General features: G+C 34.1%; 1 protein-coding gene across 12 annotated transcripts in view; it reads right to left on the bottom strand.

The window, feature by feature from the left end:
* The window catches only part of GPHN (gephyrin), an 852,406-nt gene that overhangs the window by 666,039 nt on the left and 165,683 nt on the right, over positions 1–20,684 (bottom strand). For 2 of the 12 annotated variants that reach the window (XM_056820910.1, XM_056820911.1), the window contains exon 2: positions 5,012–5,124. The exons of the other annotated variants lie outside the window; for them this stretch is intronic. The gene's annotated coding sequence lies outside the window, so the exon portion shown is untranslated. The remainder of the gene's footprint in view (positions 1–5,011; positions 5,125–20,684) is intronic. 12 annotated transcript variants of the gene reach the window in all.

Raw genomic sequence — 20,684 nt, 5'->3', positions numbered from 1 at the left:
CAAGATGAAAAGGGAGACCTCACCTCTAATAAAGAGGAAATTAAGGCAATCATTAAAAATTATTATGCCCAATTATATGGCAATGAATATGGTAATCTAGGTGATATGGACGAATATATACAAAAATAAAAATGTCCAAGACTAACAGAGGAAAAATAGATTACCTAACAACCCCATATCAGAAAAAGAAATTGAACAAGCCATCAAAGAACTCCCTAAGTAGAAATCCGCATGTCCAGATGGATTCACAAGTGAATTCTATCAAACATTCAAAGAACAAGTAATCCCAATATTACACAAACTATTTGACAGAATAAGCAAAGAAGGATTTCTACCAAATTCATTTTATGACACAAATATGGTACTGATCCCAAAGCTGGGCAGGTCAAAAACAGAGAAAGAAAACTATAGACCAATCTCCTTAATGAATATAGATGCAAAAATCTTAAATAGATTATTAGCAAAAAGACTACAGCAAGTCATCAAAAGGATTATTCACTATGCCCAGGTAGGATTCATATCAGGAATGCAAAGATGGTTCAATATTAGGAAAACCATCCACATAATTGACCATATTAACAAGCAAACTGACAAAAATTACATGATTATCTCAATAGATGCAGAAAAAGCCTTTGATAAACTACAATTCGTATTCCTATTGAAAACACTAGAAAGAACAGGAATACAAGGGCCTTTCCTAAAAATAATAAACAGTATATATCTGAAACTATCAGCAAACATCATCTGCAATGGGGATAAACTAGAAGTCTTTCCAATAAGATCAGGAGTGAAACGAGGATGCCCATTATCACCCAAATTATTTAACATTGTACTAGAAACACTAGTAGTAGCAATTAGAGAAGAAAAAGAAATTGAAGGTATTAAAATTGGCAATGAGGAGACCAAGCTATCACTCTTTGCGGATGATATGATGGTCTACTTAAAGAATCCTAGAGAATCAACCAAAAAGCTAATTGAAATAATCAACAACTTTAGCAAAGTTGCAGGATACAAAATAAACCCACATAAGTCATCAGCATCTCTATGTATCTCCAACCCATTTCAGCAGCAAGAATTAGAAAGAGAAATTCCATATAAAATCACCCTACACAATAAAAAATACTTAGGAATCCATCTGCCAAGACAAATACTGGAACTATATGAACAGAACTACAAAACACTCTCTACACAATTAAAACTAGATCTAAACAATTGGAAAAACATTGATTGTTCATAGGTGGGACGAGCTAACATAATAAAAATGACAATCCTACCCAAATTTACCTAATTAGTGCCATACCCATTGAACTACCAAATTTTTTTTTTTTACTGAATGAGAGAAAAACATAACAAAATGCAAAGGAAGGAGGACTTCCAGTCCCAGATCTCAAACTATACTATAAAGCAGTGGTCATCAAAAAATTTGGTACTGGCTAAGAGACAGAATGGAGGATCAGTGGAATAGACTTGGCGTAAATGACCTCAGCAAGACAGTCTATGATAAGCCCAAAGATCCTAGCTTTAGGGACCAAAATTCACTATGTGATAAAGACTACTGAGAAAATTGGAATTCAGTATGGAAGAGATTAGGTTTGGATCAACATCTCACACCCTACAGCAAGATAAACTCACAATGGATGAATGACCTGAATATAAAGAAGGAAACTATAAGTAAATTAGGTAAACAAAGTATAGTATACATGTCAGATCTTTGGGAAAGGAAATATTTTAAAACCAAGCAAGAGCTAGGAAATGACACAAAAATGTAAAATAAATAATTTTGATTACATCAAATTAAATAGTTTTCATACAAACAAAATCAATGCAACCAAAATTAGAAGGGAAGGAACAAATTGGGAAACAATTTTCGTTACAAAAACCTCTGAAAAGTTGTAATTACTCAAATTTATAAAGAACTAAACCAATTCTACAAAAAAAAATAATCAAGCCATTCTCCAAATGATAAATGGGCAAGGGACATGAATAGGCAATTTTCAGTCAAAGAAATCAAAACTATTAATAAGTACATGAAAAAATGTTCTAAATCTCTTATAATCAGAGAGATACAAATCTAAAGAGCTCTGAGGTATCACCTCACACCTAGCAGATTGGCTAACATGACAGCAATGGAAATTAATGAATGCTGGAGGGGATGTGGCAAAGTTGGGACATTAATATATTGCTGCTGGAGTTGTGAATTGATCCAACTGTTCTGGAGGACAATTTGGAACTATGCTCAGAGGGTTCTAAAATATTGTCTGCCCTTTGATCCAGCCATAGCACTGCTGGATTTGTACCCCAAAGAGATAATAAGGAAAAAGACTTGTACAAAAATATTCATAGCTGCTCTCTTTGTGGTGGCAAAAAATTGGAAAATGAGGGGATGCCCTTCAATTGGGGAGTGGCTGAACAAATTGTGGTATATGTTGGTGATGGAATACTATTGTGCTCAAAAGAATAATGAACTGGAGGAATTCCATGGGAACTAGAAGGACCTCCAGGAATTGATGCAGAGTGAAAAGAGCAGAGCCAGGAGAACATTGTGCACAGAGACTGATACACTGTGGTAAAATAAAATATAATGTACTTCACCATTAGTGGCAATGCAGTGATCCTGAATAACAGAGGGATCTACGAGAAAGAACACTATCCACATTGAGAGGAAAAACTGTGGGAGGAGAAACACTGAAGAAAACCAACTGCTTGATTACATGGGTTGAGTGGATATGATTGGGGATATAGACTCTAAATCCTAGTGCAAACATTTACAATGTGGAAATAGGTTCTGATCAAGGACACATGTAATACCCAGTGGAATTAAGTGTCATCTATGTGAAGGGTGGGGGGAGGGAAAGGAGGGAAAGAATATGATTCTTGTAACCAAGGAATAATGTTTTAAATTGATTAAAAGAAATAAATAATTAATCAATAGGTTAATTAATTAATTGATTAGATAAAAAAAGCAATTAGAGGTCCCTCTCCCTGGAGATCCTTAAGCAGAGTCTGTGTGACCAATTATCAGGGATTTAATAAACAGAAAGTATCACTTGATTTTTTGGTATGGATTAGGATAGAGAGCCACTCTGAGTTCCCTTCCTCACACTAAAATTATGTGATTTTCTAAAAGTAAGTCTCAATCAATATTTCAACTACTGAAAAGTGTTAAAAACAATATTTGGAACCATTCATAATAACTTAGCTGAAATTAGATTATTTTGATATAATTTGGATTCACTTAAAGATTAAGATGATGAATATAAAATATTTTGAAAGAATTAAAGGATTACAATAAAAATTGATTATCATTATCACCTGACACATATTATAGAGGCTGAACCATATGTACAACTCTTTTCTTTACAGAATTCTACTACTTTAAGTTACAAGGAACAAGTAAATTAGTAAAAACATGTGAAGCTGAATGAGGATATAGGAAAATGAGGATACCAGCCAGTTCAATTCTGTGGGCAGCCCAGACTATGTCTTTGCCCTTTTCCTTTTTTCCCCACAACGTGCTAGAATTTGGTTCATTTTCTGATTTCTACCTACATTTTCTAATCCAGTTCCAAGTAGGATGCACATTTATAAACTTTTCTCTTCTTTGAGATAAGCATACAGATTTTCTTTAGATTTCCTAAGTTTCCACTGCTGGTTGATACATGGAAACACAAAGGAAAGTACAAAATTATAAAAATTCTTCAAATAACTTTTATAGACTTTTCACTGACATCTCTTAATTTGGTTTACGGAGATAAAGCTTCCGTTTCAACAATCAGTTTCCTCAACTATAATGATGCCTATCTCCAAAAGTTGACCAGGTTCAAATTAGATATTTGTAAAATGCTTAACATAGTGCCTTACACAGAGTAGGCACTATATTATAAATACTTCTGTTATCAATATTTTTATCTAGCTGAGATATAGACTGTAACCGAAGTTTCTATAACGTTGAAAACTGTCGAATATAATCAATCAGTTCAGTTATTATTATTCTCTTCTATTGCTCTGAATTGTTTTTTCTTTTTTTTTTTTTTGCTCTGAATTTTTCAAGCTCTTCTGGATACACAATCAAATAGAACCCTCATCCTGTTTCTGCTATCTTTTCAATAATCTTCATGGACCCCAGAATGGGGAACAAGAGAGACAAAAGTTACCCTTATACACATGCAAAGAATAAAAAAATTCCTTCATACTTCACAGATAATTCTAAATTGATGTTTCAATCTAAATAGTTCTGGTTTGGAAGAGTCAAATGTTAATTTTGTATGGGGTATGAATTATTTTCATTTGAACCTCGACTATAATTCATATTGGTAGCATGATTAAATGATGAATCAAACTTCCTCATTCTCAGCACTACCTTGGAGTGGGCAAGAATGCATAGATTTTAAAACACAAGGAGTGAGATAAGAATCAGTTATCTATCTATGGTATTTTTTATATGCTGATATCAATCATAATTGGTCCTTCCTATTGAGATGAAATTTTCAATCATTATTCTAAAAATGGTCATTTGTTGCAAGGCATAGGTGGCTTCTTGCTCAGGTATCATACTGTTAGAGATATGGTGAGATTCTGCTTCATTCTATTTGAAAGCAGTCCTCTGTGTCATTTCTCAGCCAACTCCAAAAGATGCACTCTGGCCATTCTCCCTCCCACTTTCTAGTTTCCCTTCAAATGTTATCTTCCCTTTTTGGAAAGTAAGTTTTTTGCAGGCAGAGACTGTCTTAATTTGCTTGTATTTGTGTTCCCAGTATTTAATACAATGACTCTTACATAGAAGCACCAAATAAATGCTTTATCATTCATTTATTCATTCATTATAGATGTGTATCAACTTGATACATTCACTTAATTGCTATTTGCTAAAACATTGGAATTTGGGGAATATTTTTATAGCATAAGGAGATAATGGAAGAGAGTGTTTGAAACTAGAAATGTCCCAAAAAATTTGGGATGGATGGTCACCATACATATACTGCAGCCATATGGGCAATTTGAGAAAACTTACCTGCCTTGCATTTTCAGTAGCTGTTTGTTGGCTGCTGCTGAGAGCCACCAGAGCAGGATGATATGGTAGAGATCCAGAGACACCAAAAACCATGGCAGGCTTCTTCCTGGCAGCTAAAACATAGGGAGCAGATAAATGGTCACCTGCCCCATATGATCCACATGACCCTATAAGTGACCCTGATTTGGTGCTCAATATTTTTTACATTATACCCTTGTTACTTCTGAAAGAGTTTTTATATCAAAGTAGCCAGTTTAAACCCAGGAAGTAATTTACTCACTAGGGAAAAATGTGTCTACAAATTTACAAAGTACCTAAATAAAGAGTACTGGAAAGAAGAATGTTCTCACATTCCTCAAGAAACAGCTACCTCATACTATTGTGAAAATGCCAATAAAAATGATTTTTATTGGACCAGGTTGTAGGGTTTCATAAAAAAAAAATGAAGATATCTTTAACTCCAAAATATTTTGTTGGTTAGTTGATCATTTAATGTCACTAGCCTACATAACAACATAAAATTAGTACCAAAAAAGTTGACTGAAAAGAATGCAGCCTTTCAAAATTTTGAAAATTTACCTAATAAATGATGTGGGCAAGCTAAGCCTCGGTATGAATGTTAAATTCTAACTTAATGGTAAGTACAGTAATTAGAAGTTATGACATAAAAAATAAAGTAATCAAAAATGCATTTGCAACATAGAAGATGCTAAGAATTTATCATTGGAACCAGAATTAATGGATCGAGAAAGAACTAATGTATTAAATATAAAATATTATTTAGATCTTTACAAAAAGCAAGCTCTATTGGGCCAGTTAAGATGATTAACTTGAAACATCAATTGTATTTGACCACACTGGTTAAAGCTTAATAAGTAAAAAATTATTTTGTTTTTTAAGCAATAACATAAATAGTTCCTGAAATTTTTCTTCAGACTTCTCAAGTTTTATATAATTATTTTCTGCCTGGTCTATGTAACTCAACAAAAATTCAAAAAAGCCACTTGAGTACAGCAAAGTGTTTGTGTACAATAGACAAATATGTGTAACAAATACCAGGAAATATTTACAATCTATTACAGCATTTATGCACAAATTTTAAATTTTTACCTATTCATGGTTTTAGTTAAAAGAACAAACTGCTTAGCAGCAGTGTACAAAAAAACAAACAAAAAAAAAAATCCAGGTGTAATGAGGATTATAAACAATCCTGAACACTAACAATAGAGAGTTATCAATTTCTATTTATGCTCCTTCAAGCAATAAAGTATCTTCTCTTATTACTTTCCTTTATGTGTCTTCTATTAAACAAAGTGGTTTCAAGAAAAGTGAGTTTATTCAGTTTAGATTGCTCTTTGATCAGGGATATAATTTCTCCATTATTAAACTGAAATCAAGAATCGTTAAGTCCAGCATAATAAAGAACTAGTAATTTAAAAGGGACTTCATCACATAAGTACTGAAGAATTTAGTCATTCAAGAAAACTAGAAAAGCAGCAAGACAGTAGCATATGACAAGTTAAATTTTTAGATCTATCATCTTTGAAGAGAACTTTTACGGCCTCGCATTCTCAAATGTAATATTTTGTAGTGAATTTTCTTAATTTTATTACATGATATTATCTATTATATAATATATTTTTTATTCATTCATTTTCCTATAATGCCTTTCTTGGATCCTTTATCATTTTTTCACCAAGTAAGAAACAGATCTAAACTACTAATTCCTACAAATTTTAGGTACTACTGGACAGAGTTATGAGGGTCACTAAGGTATGGCCCATACTTTCAACTTAACTGTATCTTTTCCAAAGTCAGGTATTTCAGAGTTGCCTCTGGGCTGGTTTGAAAAAGCTTCCAGGTATATAATTGCCTTCCAAAATGGTATAATTCCAAATATGAGGGTTTTATTAGATGTCTGAATGTATAAAATATAGAAATATGGGGAAATACGTATTGTACCATAACATACTATTTTTCAACGTCCCATATATATGTGTATGTGTGTGTATATACATATAAATATATATGTGTATATATATATATATATATATATATATATATATAAAATCTATATTCATTTAATTGGGGATTTGGCAAATCTTAAATGCAAGGTAATCATGGTACCTAGTAATTTAATCAAATCTTTTTCATATACATTTTATTATAACAACTTGAAGAGAATCTGTCTATAGGACCAAAGGGACTCCTAGAAACTTTTCAATTGTCATTTCTTGCTCTTGTTCAGGATTAAACACTACTGCCTGGGTATATTTAAAGAACTAGAAAAAGGAAGGGTGAACTTTCACATAGAATGGTATAAGAAGTTTTTGGCTAATAAGATTTCTAATTGCTTTGTATATGGCCAAAGGATTACATTGATTAAATGTACTCTTTAAACCTTTTCAGAAATTTAAATCCTTTGAAACTATCTCTTGTCTACCGATTCCTAGGAAATGTAATTTGGGTCTTAATATGATGTTGGAAACGATCTATGATAATATGATTCCTTCCTTTTTTATCTTTTCATGTTTTTCCTTGAAAGGTATAAACAGTTATCTGATTGGTATAAAATTCACAGACAAAACTACTGGAAGAAGTTATCAAACTTTTTAGTTGATAGACTTCTTTCGTAGGGTAAGAAAATTAATCTCTTTTAATTCTATTACTCATTCCTTATTTCCTACTGAAATATTGATCCTAGAAGGGATGATGTGTTGATGACATTGAGATACCAAGGCTATTTTGAGTCTTTAGTACCTCTTGATGAGATGGGCCTGTGAGCTGGTCTCACTAGGACCAATGCGCTTTTCGATCTCTCAGACAGGTTTGTAAAAACAGAACAGGGATTTATTTTTGAAAACAAGTTAATATGAAGGGGAGGATTAAGAAAATAGGATTCCCTAGCTTTAATGAAGTTCTCACTAAACCTTCCACCTCCTAAAATCTCCTCATGGAGATTTCTTCTTTTTCTTCCACGCTCCCTAGTCTGTCTAAATTCCCAGGGCTGACTGGCTAACCTGACTCTACTTAATCCTCCTGGATTACTTTGTAGGATGAAACAGGTCATCTAGTATCTTCAGGGTGAACCCTTTATGGCAGAGTTCAACCCTAGTTGGGTCAGGCTGGAGTTGGCTTCTGGCTTTCCCAACACAGACAAGTTTTGTATAGGCTAGCCAGTCACAGATCTTCTGAGTAGACAGGTACAGCATGCAGAGACACTTGTGATTTAAATCAAGGAAGGGTTTCTCCAGCCAGGAACAACCAAGGTAAAGATATTCAGCTCCAGAGGATAGGAAGCCAAATCTCCTCAGCTTCAGAGATAGGAAGTTCCAGCTCCAGACAAGCCAAGAGACAGGAAGTCTAAGAGCCCTGACCAACCATTTGTACATAGTTCACTCTTTATCCCCTCTCAGTATTCCAGAATCCAGCATCATCAGTTCCTGGCATGTGGTCAGGTCCAGCAAACCTCTCTCTTACCATTTCTCTTCTTCCCTCCTTATAATCCACCCTTTGAACAAAACCAAAACTCAGTTTAAAAAAAAGGTTTTGGTATTTATTCACCAACAAAACTTAAATTCCCCTTATTGTAATGCTATTCTAATATTCTGACCCAAAATAACAAACAGCCTATACTCACTTATCTTATCCTAGTCCCACCACTACCTTAGCTAAGGAATTGAAATGGGGGAAAGAAAGGAAAGGGATTTACAATAAACAGTTACAAAGATCCAAACAAAATGCAAACATTTGCAAAACAAATCAAACAATGAAAAATTCAAAATACAATTACAAAATGCAAAGTATAAAAGAATGCACTAGAAAATCCAAAATGCAAATACAAAATTTTTTGGTAAGAATAGCTGTTAAAAAATCAACTATGGTGCTAAACTAACACACAAAACAATTTTATCTAAAATATTATAGGAATACATAAAAATTTGAAAATACAAAAAATTACAAAAAACATAATGTAGCATAAGCTTTTACAAAAACAAAATCTATCTGACTAAAAAATAAAACTGATGCAAAATGCATTTAAAAAATCCAAGTTGAACAATTCAAAACAAAACTTTTCTTAGGATAAAATCCTATTGCTATTTCAGAAAACAAAACTGCCTATATAGAACTCTGAAACTGAATATCCTATCTTAAGAATCTAACTATTGCAACAATTTTAATTATGCACACATCTATTTTACATTAGAGAGGGGAAAGAATAAATTCACTAATGGAAGTTAATGTAAACAACAGCAATGATTTTACATGTATGTTGAGGTGAATAAAAGTTTTTCAAATTAAATTTTGACAAATATTTACAGTACTACCATACTGTATCACATATTATGAGAAAAAACAAAGAAATACAAGACTTAACTATTTTAGCAATATCAAGATATCAAAAGAGAACTTTCCCACAAAACATACCTTTAAAAAAAAAACTTTCCTTATTTCTGCCAAAGGCACCATGAACATCAACATAATCCTCAATTCTTGATCTAGAACTATCCCTCAGTACACATATCCAATGAGTGACCAAATCTTATTTCTAGCTACAAAATATATTTCTTATATCTGACCCTTCTCACTGCTCACATAGCCACCTACTTAGTTTAGGCCCTCAATCATCTCTTAACTGGACTACTGAAAGAGGTAATTAATTGTTCCCCATTACTCAATTCTCAATTCCCTTCATTTCATTCCTCTTCTCAGTTGCCAAAATGAACTTCTAAAGCTAGGGTCTGATCATTTTTTTGCCTTTACTTAACTCTCTATTACCTCACATAAAAATATAAACTCCTCTTTTTTAACATTAAAACATTTCTGAAGCTGGCCTTACTATATCTTTCCAGTCTTGTTATATATTACTCCCTTTCCAACATTCTACTGTCCAAGAAAATGTCTTTTCCCAAAAACATGAATTTCTAATCTCCATTATTTTTCACTGGCTTCCCCATTCCTAAAATGTACTTCTTTCTCACTGTGGCCTTGAATTACTCTTACTTCTTCAAAATTTATATCAATCACCACCTTTTGCACAAAGTTTTTCTTGACCTACCCAATTGCTAGTACCTTGCCACTCAAAATTGCTTTATTTTGTGTATTATAAAAGTGAGAGTATACATAGATATATATGTAAAAAAAATATATATATGCACACACTTATGAATATACTTACTATACATACATATGAGAAGCTAGGTGGAACAGTAGACAGAATACCAGGCCTTCTTTAGTCAGAAAGTTCAATTTCAGTCACTTACTGGCTCTGTGACCTTAAGCAAATCATTTAACATCATATGTAAAAGAGGAAAATAATAATAATACATACCTCCCATGGTTTTTAAGACAATTAAATAAGATGCTATTAGGATGCTTCACAAGATACCTGGCACATAATGAGAACTATATTCGAATTAGTTATTATTATGTTTTTGTTGTAGTTGCTTGTCTTCCCAATTAGGAAGTAAGTTCCTTTAGGGCAGGAAGTCTGTTTTGTTGTATCTCTGACACCTACAACTGTGCCTGGTACATAGCAGAAATGTTTGCTATTTGATAAATTGCCAACACTATGAAACATATAATTTATCTGAAACAACAAGAATCCCATGTATGAAAAGTTAAATACAAAAGTTTCTACAAATCATCGAATGTTTTAGAGTTGTGAGGCCAAAGAAGAAACGTAATTACTGTGACAAATAACTGGAGGATGAGGAATTAGATTTTGAAGAGTAACTTTCTTTGATCTTAATCAAGAAAAGGACAGAAATTCTGGGAGAAGGCATGGAGACAGAATATATTGCAATGTGTTTACAAGAGAAAGGATTAGACCCGAGTTGCTAGCATGGGAAGTGCATCAATGTTTAGGGCAATAAAGTTTACATAGATGAGTAGGGTATGGATAAGAAAAGGAAAGGTGTAAAAGGCTTTTCAAAAGAGGGGAGCAGTATAATAGATTGGTATTTTAGGAGAGTAATCTAACAATAGTGTGTACAATTTATTGGAAAGGAACAACAATGAACACAGTTGAAAAACTAAGAGACCATTATCCTGGAATGAATTAGTCTATAACAGAAGGATATCAATTAGAATGGAAAAGAAAGGAAAGATGAAAAAGATATTGCTAATCAAGAAATGACAAGGTTTGATAACTGATGTGTTTTCCGTCTTGCCTTGTATCCATGATTTCAGAGAATACTGTTGGCATAAAGGACCGAAAGTTGATCTTAGGGAAAAGAACAATGAGGTCTGTCTTAGATATAATGAGTTTGAAATGATGGTAAACTAAGAGCAAATTTATGTCTAATAGGCAAATGATATATCTGACTGAAAGTTATAACTAATGAAAGGTTTTCAAAATGGCACTAAATAGGGTAGAATTGCAAAAGAAACAGCTTCATACCATGTAAATAGAATTCTTCCCTCTCCCCCTCCCCCCCTTCAAACTTGCTGCATGGCTGGATGTCATATGAATGCTCCAAATAGAGGTCACAGGTGAAGAGCCGTAGGAATATGGCCCAGAATTAAAGGGTATGGGTCGGGGTCAACAAAGTGGATAATGGAGTGATGCTGGGCATTCTCACTCTCTATCCCCTTGGACAGCAGCAGTGGAGAATCATGGTTGGAAGAGACAGACATGTGGAGAACCACACGGTGAGAGTTAGGTTAGATTAGGCTTAAATCTTTATATATTTGCTTTCTCTATTTCAAGTAATTATTAATAAACTCTATGGAAAATAAGAACCTGGAGTTTGTCATTTAATTTTAACAATACTTAATAGCAAATCTAGTTTTTATTAGTATATATGAATATATATATATATAATAGCAAATCACATTTACATATATAATTATTATCTATTATCTATTACATATTACTAATAATAATTATTAGTAGAATGTAATCTTCTTTATAACAGGGACCTTTACTTTTGTATTTGTATCTTCAATGCTTAGCAGAATATAGGCAAAAAAGGATGCACTTAATAAATTTTTGTTGATTTAATGATGTTTAGGTGAGTCTCAGCCATCCTTTCACTGTATCCTTATGCACTCTGACTATGTTGAGCTTCTAAAAATGGTTTTCTACTCTAACTAGCCCTCTTCAAAAAGTATCTAGTATCTCACACCTTTTCCAATTATCTCTACCAATCAAAAATTTATATGGTTTGTATGTATATTCTGAGTTGTTAAATCTTGATGAATTATGTAAAAATAGTTATTCTTAATTTTATCAAATTAGCTAATCTGATAATCTCCTGATGGGAGCTAAAGGTTTAATGTGAGAACAATGAATCCATGATGTCTTTTATCCTATCTTGTTTGCTATAGGGGTTGTTAGAAGTACTTGGAATGCACCTTCCCTGATCAGTTGAGTTGCTCCTGTTCACTGAAAGTTCTTTATATACACTGTATCTCCGGGATGTAAATCATGTATTGAAACATCTATAGGTCCAGCTTTCACTACAGCTCCTGATTCATGAAGTTCTTTTTATCTTGGTTTGTAGATTTCTTATACATATAGCAATAGTATCTCCTCCCAATAACAACGTATACACAGGGTTAAATGGTTTTGCATGAATAGGTGGATAAACAAATAGCATCTCAAATGGTAAGCTGTGTAGATCTCCCCTTAGCCTACTTCAGAAGTAGAATAATGATAAAGGTAGAGCGGTAGGCCATTTCAATGAGTCTCAGTACATAATTTTCAAATCATTGTCTTTAATTCCCTATTCATTAGTTCCACTTGTCCTGAGCTCTATGGGTGGTATGGCACATGAAATTTTGGTGTTATACCTAAGTATGAATATATTTGAGCTAAAACAAAATCTGTAAAATGTGGTTCCCCTGTCTGAATAAATTCTTCCTGGTAACCCAAATCGAGGTTATTTCTTTGAGTAATATATATATATATATATATATATATTACTATAAATGCTGACATGCCTCTTGCAATTGGAAAGGCCTCCAGCCATCTTGTTATTTAGACTACAATAACTAAACAAAATTTGTAATGTCCAGCTTTTGGCATTGCTATAAAGTCAATTTGGAGATGTTCAAACAGTGTATAGGCTTACGGACATTCCCCAAAAGTTTTTCCTCGAAAGCTATGTTGGTTATATGCTTAGCAAGTTGCAGAAGCTGCACATATTTTGGAGCCAATGTTTGTAATGCTAGGGGCTATGCATACTTTTTTTTACCAAATCTACAATGCCTTGTGTTCCTTCTTTCCTTTTTATTTCTATTATATTTACCAGTATTTTGTATTCCTTGTGTTCCAAAATGACCATTTCTATGAACTGGTTGGCAAATTTGTCAATAAAAAGTTCTATGATGCCAACCATACACCATTAACTTGTTTAGCCTTAAATTTTTGTTTCCATTTCTTAACTTCTTTCTCATTATATGCAAGGAATAAATCTGCTTCATTTGTAATTGCTTATTGATGAACTTAGATAGGTAGTTACAAAGTGGATACATTTTTAGAAAGAGTAAGAGAGCAGGCTGGTCTTGGCCTGGCAGAAGACATTTCCCTCAAAGGCAGATAGATTTAGGGATCTTTAGAAATTTTAGTTAGGATTAGGATCTTAGATATAAGTATAAGATGGGATAAATAAACATTCCTACTTCATGCCTCTTTTAAATGGGAATGCTTCTAGTAGTTCTCTATTATACAAAGGGTTATGCCTCTTTGTATAAAGAGCAATAGAAATACATTAAGCAATGAATCTTTTATTTTTAAATCATTTTTCCAAGAAAAAAGTGAATGACAAATTAATCAATCTAATGCATCCAATGATTTGATCACAGATTTTATTTTTTTATTTGCTTATATGATTTACTGTATTATGGCCCTTGCATTGTAACATTCTTAAATCATAGTTCTAAATCCTACTTGGTTATGATAATTTACTTTGGTGAACTGTAGTATTCTACTTAGAAATTGATTCAACATCTTTAATTTGATATTAATGATATTGGCTTATAAACTTGTTTCTCAGTTGTCTTTTTTTAGCCTAGGAACTGAAAGCATATTTGCCTTTTAAAGATCACTGATAATGTTTTCTATGTTCTGATCTACTCTATAAAGTACAAATTAATTGTGCTTCAAGTTTGGAAAAAAATTCTTTGTGAAACCATATAGCACAATCATTTTGAATAATTTCTTCTCATTTGTAAAAGTTTAAAGAAAAATGTATACTCATGAGAATTTTCAAAAATTTTTGAAAATAATTACTGCTTTTTCTTGTTCATATTCCTTTATACATTTTATGTTGTCATCATGCTTGCAAGAAGTTTCATATCTAACATAAATAAATGTAGACCTAATTTAAAAAAAGATATTTTTCAAATAACTATAAAATGACATAATCAGCTCCTATTTTATTACAGATATATGTAACTGTAATATAATTATTCATTCAACAAATATTTATTGAAGTTGTAATAATGTGAAAGTTCAGAGATGGCTCATTCAATCAGGAAGCATTTCTTATATCTCTATTATATACCAGTGAATTATCAACTATGATACTTAGAAGTCATGTAACCTTTAATAAGTAATATCCATTCTCTGGGCATCAAATTCCTCGTCTTTAAAAAGAACTTATAACTATTAAGGAAGTAGTAGAACTTTCGTGTCAAGTCCATGTGAACTGGAATGACCTCCAGGAATTGATGCAGAGTGAAAGGAGCAGAGCCAGAAGAACATTGTACACAGAGACTGATACACTGTGGTACAATTGAAAAAATGGAGATTTGAACCCTGGACTCCAATCCCCAGGAGTCCTTGGCCACTTCCCAGAATGCTTTGTAATCTCACTGAGATCCGCACTTGGGCGAGATCAAAAATTTCTATTTAAACTGGTTGTAAAGCCTACCGTGGGTCTTCCTATTTCCGCTTCAAAGCAGATGTGTCTCTCATGATGTAGGTGAGGTTGAATGGGCATCTCGGCCCACCCAGGCACATGCTTTCTTACTTGTATTTTCTTAAGTTCTTAACCTTTAAGAAACCTCATAAAAATATAATACTTTTAGCAGAGAGAAACTAATTTTACCTGCCACAGATTGGTACATCAGCTATGGGAAGGAGGGGGAGGGAGGGAAATAATATGATTCTTGTAACCAAGGAATAATGTTCTAAATTGACTCAATAAATGAATAAAAACTTAAAAAACAGTGGAATTGCTCATTGGCTACGGGAGAGGGATGGGAAGAGAGGAGAAAAAGATTATGAATCATGTAACCATGGAAAATATTTTAAATAAATAAATAAAATTAATTAAAATAAATAAAATTTAAAAATAAAAATAACCCTGGTGGGGAATGAGGAAGAGGAAGACTCTGACAAAAGAGCTGGATATTTATGGTCATAGAAGTGCACTTCAGTGCCAATATAATGAACTCAACTCCCACCAGACTTCATTTGTGTTGAAGAGGACCAAAAAGTTTAGGTAAAATATGTTCTATGGCAGCAGAAATTCAGGACAACAGTGGCACATTACAGAAATTATATATAATTGAAATCACAACTGAATACAGAACTACAACCCTGAATTTTAAATTTATATTCAGGTAACCATTGATATGTACCTTTGGTGATCAGAAGAATGCAGTAGAAAAAATGCTAGAATGGAGGCAGAAGACCTATGTATAATTTTTGGCTCTGCTACTTGTCACATATGTTGGAAAAAACACAATCTCTCTGGGCTTTTTTTCTTCAACTATAAAATGAGGGGGGCTAATATGAAGGAGTTTGAATATCCTTTTCAATATAGAATCATATGATAATAATGTAAAAAAACAATTTTTACATTATTTTTATCGTATACTTAAGATTTCTGTAGTGTTACAGAACATTCTCAAATATATATTTGCATTAACATAGAGGCTGCTACCTTACACTATGTGTCCTTTAAAGTTCATATAATGATACTCTTGGAGTCGGAAAAGACCTCAGAGAGCTTCTATTCTAATAAATACCCAAATAGGAATCTTCTCTAAAGTACAGATGCCAATTCTAATGACCAAATAATTTACAAAATGTAGAAGACCCGGGTCAGCTTGGTTGCTGAGTGGATAGAGAGCCAGGCCTGAAGAGGAAGGGGCCAGATTCAAAAATGGCCTCAGATACTTCCCAGCAGTGTGACATTAAGCAAGTCACCTAATCTTAGTACCAATAATAGTATTGATTCTAACCTATGTGGTGTTGGGAGAGGGGTTTTAATAAAAGACATCCCTGAGTGATGTATATGAAAATAGGTCTTTTGTGAATCATTATGTCAGGTGCCTTTGGAGGACTTCACCACAAATATACATGATGATCTTTTCCTCTTAACCTATTCACCAGTATCTTAGGGATTACTCTCACCATTCCCATCCTTGACTACAATTCAAAAACTGCTGAACTCTGATGAACAAAAGTCTTATCAATGAACAACAACAACAAAAAGACAGTGATGAGAAGACTTCACTGACAAGAAAATAAGGCAATTCTTTTATTCTTCTCTAGGTGATTCATATCTCATTCATCAAAAAATATATTCCAAATCTTTACTCTTCAACACTTTTAGATATCCCATGATTTCCTTCTTTCTGAAATGAGGACCATGTCTCTTACTTTACTGAAAAAATTGAGACCATACAATGAGAGCTCCCAATTTTTCCATTCTCTTCATCTCAAGACATTTTAAATTCAATATGTCGAATTCAGTATCTTTTCCTCATAACTCTCCCCTCTTCCAAACTTCCTTATTACACTAGTGTAAAGACAGTCAACTGAGGAAGATTTAGGAACTCTGATCAACCCAATAATGAACCATAATTCCAAATTCCTATCCTCCTTGAAGATATGAGGAAATATGCCATTCGATACAAGATAGAGAATTAATGGATTTAAAATACAGGTGAAAACATGCTTTCTTATTTACTTCTTTCTTCCTTCCTAGAAATCTAAGGGGAGATTTGTTTTACATAACTACGCAACTTAGTAATCAGCTTTTCTTTTCTTGCTATCTCAATAGAGGGGACAGGTAGAGAAAGAATTTGGAATTGAAATTTTTTTTAAAGGTTAAGGTAGAGGGACTTCCGGGATAACAGCTGCATTGGCTGCAATCTAGACGCGAATCGCTTCCTCTCCCCAGCACCGAACAAAATAGACTACCTCAAAAGAGCATAAAAATCACCTTAGGAAAACAGAGGGACTCGCTAGTACCCCACAGAAATGAAGGTACGTGGGGCTTGAATATTTCCACACTATAAGGAGGAGGAAAAGCTTGCACAAAAACATGAATTGAGCCACCCATCCCCCTCCCAACCCCCCCCACCACCACCACCAAACCAGAGTAATGTATCAGAGAGCTCACTGGGACAGCGAGTGAGTGAGGAACGTCTTGGTCTGGGGAGGCACACCAGGGTCCTTGGGATCTAAAGACTGCAAAGAAACGACCTCTCAGGGCAGTTTCATGGGAAAATCCTGCGCTGAGCAAAGGGGTGGCCGCGCTGACAGGCTGCACTGAGCAAAGGGGCAGCTGCGCTGAGAGGCTGTGCTGAGCAGAGGAGCGGCCGCGCTGAACACAGGGGCCTGCGCTCTATGAAACCTCAGAGGCTGGGAAGAACTATTCTGAGGCAACCTAAATTCACAGAAAACCCGCCCATATCACCCAGACCCCAGACCAAAAAGGAAAGGGGAATAAAACCACCAAAGGGATGGCTCACATGGCCCAAAATCAAGCCTGAAGGAAGAAAGTTTGGAAAAAGGTGACTATTGAAAACTTTTATGGCGGGAGTACCCAAGGAAAAGAAGAGAAAGAGGATGAAACCCAAACAAAATCAAAACATGCCTCACAAAATGGAAATTATCCACAAGCTCTAGAAGAACTCAAACTGGAGCTTACCCAAAAAATGGAAACATTCTGCAAAGAAAAGTGGGAGAAAGAGATTAGCAGTCTGATAGACAAGACTTCACAATTGGAGAAAAAGCTGGAAGCATCTAATAGAAGGGCAGATAAAGCTGAAAAGCAAAACCAGTCCCTAACGACCAGAATTAAGCAACTGGAAGACAGTGAGCATGCACAACAGCAAGAATTAATAAGGCAAAGCCAAAAAATTAATGAATTAGAAGAAAACACAAAATATCTCACTGAAAAGGTCACAGACCTGGAAAACAGAGGAAGAAGAGACAATGTGAGAATTATTGGTCTGCCCAAAAAAGTAGAGATAAACAAAATCCTCGATGCTATACTACAGGAGATTATAGAAGAAAATTGCCCACATGTTCTGAAGCAAGGGGGCAAAATACAAATACAAAGGGATCATAGAACACCCTCTATACTAAATCCGCAAAAGACAACCCCCAGGAATGTAATTGTCCTGCCCACCCCGCAGTCTTTCTCTCACTCACCTGGCCCACCTGATTCAACCAAGATTGTAATCACCTGATGACCTGCCTGACCAATAAACCCAGATCCTTGGCGGGTAACAAAACGGGGGTGGGGTGGGGGAGTGTATTGGCTCCACATGGGCGGCCCGGGATCCACGTGGACTAGGGCAGGAGGAGGTATCAGAGCAGGGGAGAGAGAAAAGGGAGAGAAGAAACAGATTTTTTCAAACAGAAACATAAAAAGCAATGGGCTGTTTAAAAGGATACCTTTTGATTTTTCTGGTAATTTCATTGATTTTACCTGCCTGTCAGGGAGCAGATTCAGCCCAAAGATTCAACTTTAACTTTGAAGGGGCAAATGGGTGGCTCAACGAACTGGGAGCCAGACCTGAGGACATATGGTCCTGGGTTAAAATCTGGCCTCAGATACTTCCCAGCTGTGGGGCCCTGAGCAGACCCCTTAGACCCCATTGCTTAGCCCTTACCACTCTGCCTTCTGACAATAGACATTTAAATGGATAAGAACCCAAGGAACTTTGAAGAGACTAAAGGCTATATTCTAAGGCATTTCAGACTCCAATGGTTTATAAAAATCTCTTTATTCTATTGCATTTTTTGTTATGGTTTAACTTTGTGATTTTAAGTTCATATATCACTGGATTTAATATTATTCTGTTTGAACTGAAGGTTGATTGAATTTATTTTGAATGTACTTAGTTTTAAAAAGTCTGTTGTTTTTCCCCTATAACTATTGAACAAATATTATTGTGAATAAGCCCATATATGAAAAAACAGCTTTTTTCTATTTTGCCGAGGATAGATGGACTTCAGAACTGGTTATAATTGTATTACTACCTTGGGAAAATTTAATGTGCTAAATAACTCAAATGATTTGATTTTAAGGGTTTTTTAAATATGATTTTTGGAATTTTTTTAACAATCTTGTTATTTTTGCCTGCCCCTACCACGAGGTAAGGCCCATTCTAGTAGCTGAAGTGAAATGTATTTTATAAACCCCAACCTTCCCACATGTGAATGGAAGTTGGGCAGTTAATCTCAGGGCATTTGTATCCCTATAAGCCTCCAAAAAAAAGGAGCATCCCTTTATTTATATTCTTCAGCTCACTATTTTACTTGCACCAGAATGATATATAGATTTCTTGATTATGTTCTTAAACCCAAGATGAGTTTTACTTTGTTTTAAAAAAATATGCTTAAATACCAAGGTTGAAAGATTTGCTATGATTGTAAAACTTGTGACAAATATCCATAAATTCATAGGTTTAAAATGCCAGTGTGTTTGTTTGCTATTGTAATTAATTGGGCTATTGAGAATTTTGGGGATTTTGATAACTACATATTTGTACTACTGTATTTTTAAAAATGAAAAAATTGTTAACCTTGTTCAATTCATTTGCTTTCTACTCACAGTGAGCATGGCCAGATATTAAGAGGAAATGGATCTCATTTTTGGTGAGAAAGCCTTGTATTCTATATTTTCTTAGCTGCCACAGAGTGTCAATGATTATAAGCTATATTTTTGAATTTTTTAAGCTCTCTTTTATTATATTTTTCTTGCATGTGCAATATAATTTTTCAGTTTTATTATTTTTTCTCTCCTTTTTATATTTGAAGCACATGTCACCAGCATTAAGATTTTCTTTAACCTTTTGATTTTTCAGTACTACAAGTTTGAAATACATTTGTCAGAGCATGCCCAAAAAGCTTGTGACTATAAAAACGATGCCACTAATTATTTAAATAAATTATGGCACTTTGCTTAATGATTCTGTCTGATTCCAGGACAAGATATACACAAAAGAGCCGTTGCACAGAGCTAAAGAAAAGCCAATCTAGGATGGATTGATGCACTTCTAGGCCAATACAAAGGTCTTGAACCTAGTGTGAAGACTCGAGGTTACTATGTTTAACATGTGTTAAGACATAGGCTTTCCTTGTGTCCACACTCACTCTGAAAATACTCACAGACGAGTATCCCCAAAACCTTGGCTCCTATAATCTGGTCCCCTTTTCTGCCTCTCATAGTGTGGTACCTTTCTGTAGTCCTGGCACTGACTGGATAAATGCATCATTACTTAGATCATTTTGATTGGGCCCTGATTGAAGGACCTGTTATAGATTTATTTTTCTTTTTACTTGGAATTTTTACACATAAGACTTTGATAGTCTATATTTTATTCCAGAAATTTTTTCTTTTCTTTTGGATTTTTCTGATATCTTTTTAATTTCTCGTGCCAATTGATTCATATACCTCATACCTCAGCCATGCAT

Source organism: Monodelphis domestica, chromosome 1 (assembly GCF_027887165.1).
Source record: "Monodelphis domestica isolate mMonDom1 chromosome 1, mMonDom1.pri, whole genome shotgun sequence".
In the NCBI taxonomy this organism is placed as follows: domain Eukaryota; kingdom Metazoa; phylum Chordata; class Mammalia; order Didelphimorphia; family Didelphidae; genus Monodelphis; species Monodelphis domestica.
The sequence above is the reverse complement of the archived record's forward strand: the minus strand, read 5'-3'. Positions and strand labels throughout refer to the sequence as shown.